The sequence below is a fragment of the Lycorma delicatula genome, chromosome 5, assembly GCF_047948215.1.
Source record: "Lycorma delicatula isolate Av1 chromosome 5, ASM4794821v1, whole genome shotgun sequence".
NCBI classification, from domain to species: domain Eukaryota; kingdom Metazoa; phylum Arthropoda; class Insecta; order Hemiptera; family Fulgoridae; genus Lycorma; species Lycorma delicatula.
In genome coordinates, this window is record NC_134459.1 from 72,673,666 (window position 1) to 72,681,526 (window position 7,861).

Genomic DNA, 7,861 nt, shown 5'->3' on the forward strand with positions numbered 1-7,861 from the left:
GTTCCTCATTTGAGGCGTGGCGTCAAGACTGGAGTACCAGTAGGGGATCCCTTGGGGTCCATTCATTAGAGGCATGGCGTGTAATTAAAAGACGGGGTCCCGGCTACCTAGAAGGAAATTTAGTCCCCGACGAGGTCAGTTTGAGGCGAAGCCACCCCCTAGAGCTGAGTAAATGATTAATTGCGAATCCAGCTCCGGGAAGATAAAACAATGATGTAATAAAAAAAAAACTAAAAAAAGAGTAACATAACCAAATAAATAAATATATTTATATTACACTTCTTTATTTTTTTTATTTTGTAGGATTTTTTTAGGCAGCCTAAATGTAAACATAATTATTTAAATTATTATTATTATTTCATTTTAAGTTAAGGTATGAAGTAATCATTATTGTTCACTACACGTGCTGTTTTCATAAAAAAAAAAATATTTTTGTTTATTTAACAAAATAATATAACTTAACTACGTAATTTAGAAGAGGCAAGAAGAAACTTTCGCTATGATTTTTCTGCTGCATTAAATGCGTCTCTTAAAAGTGAAGAAATACAGTCGGTCTCTTTATCTTGCGTGTGTAAATAATACCACTAATGATAATAAAAATAATAATATTAAAAAGTAAACACAATTATATACTATAGCAATAGTTGTAATTCCCAAAATATATTCATAATTCATAATACTCCGGGTAGATTACGACACTTTCCCGACTTCGTTCATGACAACCCGACCATAGGTATTTAGTCAATGTATACAGCTCGTTAGTTGAATGAATTTACTGTTACGTGACAGTAAAAAAATGTAAATTTAACTTAGGTATTCTCATTGAAATAAGGTGAGGACAAATATTTAACCTTCAAGAATTATAATTATTATTATTACTGCACTCTTCATACACGAAGTCTTTCATCATTACCTTCGGAAAACAAATAATCATTTTAAATACGTAAATTATACTAAATAGCTGTGTTCGTAGACTTTTAAATAAACTTATTTTGCAATAATCAAGTACAAGATGCAAATTTAGTATATTAAAATAATTGTTTTTATCTTTTTAAAATATATTTGTGTAAATATAATATACATATTTGTGTAATATAATATATGTGTATATTATTTATACGTAATTATATTAAATAAACAACGCTACTAATTTAAGAAGAATTCTGTTTTTAAACAGAGTATATGTGGAATGACCTAAATACTGTTTCTCTTATTTGTTTAAACTCTATAATGAAAACTCCCTTTAATTCACTATATCTAAATTATACTAATAATGTTCTTTAACAATTTTCTATAGTTGTGATCTTTGAGGATATTTTTAACGAAGAAATAAAATTTAAAATTAATTTATTTTGATTTTAATGAATTTTCTGCGTTCAAGAATTTGATTAATGTACCATAAGACCTTTATCTCTACCATAAGACCTCTATCTTAATATCTGTACTATAAGACCTAAATATCTTAATATTTTATTTAGCAGTATAATACAGGCATATGCTGACTACGCGATACGGTATCTATGTGAATCACAGAAAGCTACTATAATTTATTCTTATTGAGATTATTGCGGTAAAAATAAACTGAAAAGTAACACAGTAAGTAATACACAAATAACTAAATTTTATACAATATTCGAGTCGTTTCGTTTAATATTTCGTATAATTACTGATTTCACAGTAACTAAAACATCATACTACATAAATAAATTAGCAAACTCACACAAACAAAATAACCTTACATATTCAAATAAAAATATAAAAAATATTTTGTATTGAAGATGTAATTTTTTCTCATCATTGGTTCGAGAGGAGATACGAAGGAAGGCAGAGACTGCATATCTAAGCTGGCCATGCAGCTGAATAACCTGGCACTGAATCTGCTTAATTGTAAGGAAGTACGACTATTGAGGAAGCTGTATGGTTATTACGTCAAAAATAGTTTAAACTTTAAGAATCTACACTAGAATTTGACATAAGTTGAAACTGGTGGTTGACCCTGAATCGCCAGTCTGACTCTCTGATGAGAATTCAGTGACTTTTATTGGTTTGTGAATGTTGTTTTTATCTACCTTTAATATTTAAGATTTTACTTGAATGACTTTAATGTTTGGCGAACATTATTCATCTGGATTTATTGTTTGTTATTTGTCACTTTGATATCTGTTATCTTTGTTTTTGTTATGGCTTCGTTTGTGTCGTGAGAGGTGATGGATATTATAATTTTTTTCCCAGAAAACTTTGCTTACTTATACGACATTAAAAGTTTGTCTAAGATAACGTGATATAAAAAAAAAACGTCTGATGTGAACACCATATGACTTCCTTGTATGTCTATTAAATTACATATACGCATTTTTTTAAAATGGAAAATACATAACATTTTATTTCATTAATAACTTCTGATACTTTTCATTTTTTTTTTTTATTGTTATTATTGAATTATTGTTTATCGTAATTTTTTTTTTAAATCAGAAGGTAATAATTATTAATAACACAATATATTTAGATTAAAAAAAAAAAAAGATAAAAAATGGAGATGAAGTCTGATTCGAACCGATGTACCTTCCCCATGTAAGATCCAAATAATTCATTAATTAAAGTTTTATTTGGATATAAATCTGGAACCAATGAAAACCACTTATCACATATCGTTGAAAAGCTCTCAATGAGGGCTTATTAGAAAAAGTCCAAAATCGTATTATTTTTTTTTTTAATTTTGGGTTTTTCTTGACACTTTTGGTTCAGTCGATTGCAATCAAAAGGGGAGGGGCATAATTTTACAGCAGTCCTAAATTGTCAATTTCAATATCCTACGGCTAATCGTTTTTGAGATATGTGAGATGCATACGTACGTACAAACATACATAGTACGTACAGATGTCACGCCGAAACTAGTGAAAATGGATTCAGGAATGGTAAAAATGGATATTTCCGTTAAAAATTGAAATTTTTCGTGATCACAATACTTCCTTTACTTCGTACAAGAAAGTAAAAATTATATTATACAATGTATCTTACTCAAAATATTTAATATACAAGAAATTTTCATTAAAGGAAACATAAATACAAAAATTAAAAACTGTTGATAAAAAAATTCGATTATTCCATCAAGATATGAAGCTGTAATTTAAATTCAGCTCGGTTAAACTTGCTATTATGCAAGCAGGTGATTTTCACATAATTAAATCTGTAAATTTTATTTTATTTTTATTAATTTTTATATTTATTAATAAATTTTGAGTTTATTAATTAAATGCTGGTGAATAAAGGATACTCTGACAGTTTCTTCATTATTTTTTATTCTTATGATACAATAATTAAAAAATCTGGTTAGCATCGAATCTTATTAAAATTTTCCCGGTATTTGCGTAGAATTTAAACTTTAACTTCACCATGCAGTGAAAATGTTGAAAGAAAATATTACTTTTAAGATGTTATAAATTTTTTATTCTTACGAATAGAAAAATAATAAAAAAAAATCCTTTTAAAATAAATTATTAAAACAATAAAATTTTATTTAATTGAACCTGTGCTAAGATTCTTGTAAGTGCATCAAAAAGTATTAGTGAAAAATCTTGAGCAGTTATGCGCAAGAAAAACGACTTTTTGTTAATTTAATTTCGTTTTACTATTTTAATTTGTGTTAAATATTAATTTTTTTTTTTTAAATTTGTTTTATTATTGCTAACAATAATAAAGAAACGTCAGCGTTCCAACTTGCAGCATCATAATTGCCACGCTTCTAACTAGTCACACTCAAATTTTTTCGAAATTAAATTGAGATTAACTTAAGAACAACTCAATCGAGCTTCATAATATTTTCAATGACAATTTCAGATATAACACTAGCATAACTAAATTTCTATGACATTGATATATTAATTTTGAAGATTTTCGAGCCACAAAACCTTTTACATAGGTCTGTATATATATTTAAGAAAAACCTTAGTTTTAGTGAATGATATTTTCCTACTCCTCATACCTCAAAACGTAGGAAAAAATATTTTTACCTCCCTCCCCTCTCAAACCATTCGACCTATTACTAAGAAAGTAATAAGAAGATTACTACGAAAATAATACCGTGCTTTCTTCGAAAAGTAGGTGAAAAAAGAAAAAAATCTATAGTACAATATTTTGGAGTATTTGAACAATAAATTTTTTTCATTATTTTTAATTAAAAATTTAATCTCTTCGATAAAAATTAAAAATTATTTCCACACTGATATATAATGGATCATTTAGAGAAAAGTGATGGAAAAAGAAATTTATCCTCTAGAGTTCATAAGAGATAAAATAAAAGTTTTTAAAATCCTGATTGTTTAGTATCGTATTGTATGTACTACACGTAAATACCTCCTAAAAGCTTTGATAATTAAAAAATATTCTCATTCCGATAACGAAAAATTTAGAAGAATAATTATATCTAACAGATAAATTTAAACTGATTAAATGCAGCAGTTGAAAAAAATATTTTTTAATTTTAAATATTTATATACGAGTGTTTTATAAAACTTTTATTTTAAACTTTTCCATTGTAATAATTGTTTATACTGGATTTTTTGTGAGTATTATGTTTTTAAAAAAATTTCGATAAAGAGTTGGTTTAAAAAGTCCATTGCCCTGAGGTAGATAATCCCCAAGTCCGGAACACAACATCTATGTTCCACGTCCAGGGCAGCTACAGAAGGGATCCACTGTTCATGAATATTGAACAATCAAACGTGGCAGAGGGTGCACGTAAACACCCTCGTTTAGAAACCTCCGATTCGCCGCAAGCGAAGAGGAAAAAAGTAAAGAATCTGATAGGATAAAGAAAGATGCTGATAGAATCAGTAAAGAATTAAAGAAAAGTCTATTTGGCTATAGTGCACCTAAGCCAAGATTTTTAATTATTACAAGGGAGAATGGAAACTTTCAAAAAGTTAGTCCATTCCTTATCGCAAGAGAAGTTACAAATTGTGCTGGTGGTCCTGTCAAGAAAATTCGTAAAACTTTTAATGGATTGCATGTAGAAACCATCAACGACATGCAAAGCCAGAAAGTCCAGGCGTTGAAGAAGATCGGTGAATTTGTGGTTTCTGTCCAACCGCATAGCACACTGAACTCATCCAGAGGAGTTGTTGTTTGTCGCGATCTTCTTAATTGTACAGAAGAAGAAATTGTACAAGAAATGTCGAGTCAGGGAGTAACTCAATGTCGCAGACTTACTATGAGAAGAAATGGTGAGATTCTTCCTTCGGCCTCGCATGTTTTGACATTTAATAGGCCGAATCTTCCTGAAAAGGTACGAGCTAGCATCCATCGGCTTGATGTACGAGCTTTCATCCCGCAGCCGATGAGATGTTTTAAGTGTCAACGATTCGGACACACAGCAGCAAGATGTGAAGCGCAGGAAATATGTACATGTGGAGAGAAAACACATGAGGGTGACCCATGTAAAGACCCTCCAACCTGCGTTAACTGTAAAGGGCATCACAACTGTCGTTCAAGAAACTGCCCTACATATAAATTAGAAACAGCAATTCAGGAAGTTAAAACGCTTCAGAAGGTAAGCTATCCTGAAGCAAAGAAGATTGTTAATAAGCGTACACCACGACCACTTCTTATGTAGAAGCAGCGGCTGCCCCTTCCACATCGAAAATTAATGTGGAGCAGTTGCTTAACACGATGGCACCAAGTCTTGCGACGATGATTGAAAGAATCATTGATTCAAAGATTGAGTCGACTCATCAGAGAAAACAAAGTAAAGATGAGAAGGCTCATCCCCGGACTGACGCCGTTGACATGAGTGACACACCAGCGCCGTTTAAAAAACCAGCTAAATCTGCGATTGTAAAGTCACCAACTTGTGTAAGAATTAAAAATCTTGATTTATCTGACAAAGAGAAACAGATCGCTCCGTCGTGTAGTCACAAATCTAAAGAAATTGTGACAAGAAAACCTGAATCTGCGGAAATGGAGGTGCAAGTTATTATAGAAAAAGCACCAGGCGCAGATGAAATAAAACCTGTACCAATAGAGCCTCCAAAAGCGCAAAGATCAGCTTCGGTGAGAGCATCTATTTCAGCCGGACCCAGTACTGCAGTAGAGATAGAGTCCGGCTCATCCGCCGCGGAGACATCATCGCACATTACTTTAGATTCTTTAGCAAAGATGCTAACAGCGCCGGCGAAAGTTTCATCAACTGACGTCAGCCGAAGAACGTGACTGGCATCCGAAATAGAGGAAGACGATGCCATGTCTGAGGCCTCAGATACGCTGTCATCAGAGGTTGAGGCCGTCAGAAGAATGGAGAAACGTAAAAAAGGATGGCCGAAAGGAAAGCCTAGAAAGTAATTTTATTGGATCAGAAGTTATAAGAAAATGTAAAATTTTGATCATTTTTTGACACATGAAAATGTGAAATATTGAACCCTTTTTTTATTTTTTTTTGAAGTGGGATGGGGCTAATGACCAAAGTAGTCGATGCCCCTAAAAACCTCAAAAAAAAAATCCATCTTTTTTTGGAATAAAGCAGCCTTCTCATCCGGTAAAAAAAATAATTAAAATAATCCTAATTTTTTTCTATTGTAGTACTGGTTAACTTTTTATGACTAGGATGAAAACGTTCCTGAGAAAATAACCTAATTTGAAGTCTATTCTAAAATTCACATGCATATGTACTGAATTTTGTAACCAAAATGTTTGTATTACTGGACGTTAGCCATAATAAATCAATACTTCCCGCCAATTATTCTTTACAATAATCAGGATAAGAAAACAGTTCTGGAAGGAGAGGAACAAAATTTTATTAAAAACAGTATAACAAATTTATTAAACACGTGACTTCCTTGTCTTTTTCGGTTAAAAGAGTATTTAATTAATAATTAAAGAACCCACTTACCAACAATTCTTTTATATACGTGTTCAAGCGTTTTCAGAATACAATTCCATCATCAGGATCTAAAAAAAAAATTATGTTATAATATTTTTTAAAGCTAAACTTATTTGTCGTGTGAATTTGTTTATGTAAAGTAATACAAAATAACAATGGTCTCATAGTTTAAAATTGTGTTGGCCTAACGTCCTGTCATTGTGAATGTTTCCACCGTTATGGTAAAACATAATATGAACTGCATGGTCAACTCACTTTATTGTTATCATTTAGTACTTGCTTATACAGTACATCATTATCAAATCTAGTTTGTTCGTTTATTAATTTATCATTGTTAAAATATATATGGAACTTTTCTAAATTATTGGTATGCGTATATTATTTGAAAGTCGAGTATATCAATAAAATTTTCAGGGTTGTAGTTATGGTTGTTATTTATAACCTGTTTGATGAAATTAGATTTTTCTATTTGACCTTTTTTTATACGATTCATATTTTCTGATATTCTAACATGAGAATGACCGATTGGTCTTGCCAATGTATTTTAATTCTCAATCTGCACATTTTAAACTATACACGCCCGGCCCATCTAAATTGATTTTATTACCTTTTTTATTTTTTTAGTTGGATCTATTATATTATTTATATGTTTTATTATTCGTTACATATGCAGTTTTTAAACCAAATAATTTAAATATTTTGATGAAATTCCTATAATTTATGTTATATTCAATTTTAGTATATATATCATTATTACTACTAGTCAATTTTATTTTATCCTTTATGTAAATTTTGTATTTTATTCTATTAAATAATTTATCTATCAAATTTTTATTATATCCGTTATTTACAGCGATGTATTTGATATTATTTATTTCGTTTTTTAATTTTTTATCATCATATTTTAGATATTTTAAGGCCCTATATATCAAGGTGTTAAAAATGGCAATATTTTGGTTATAAGAATGAAAATATTCGGAATGTGTT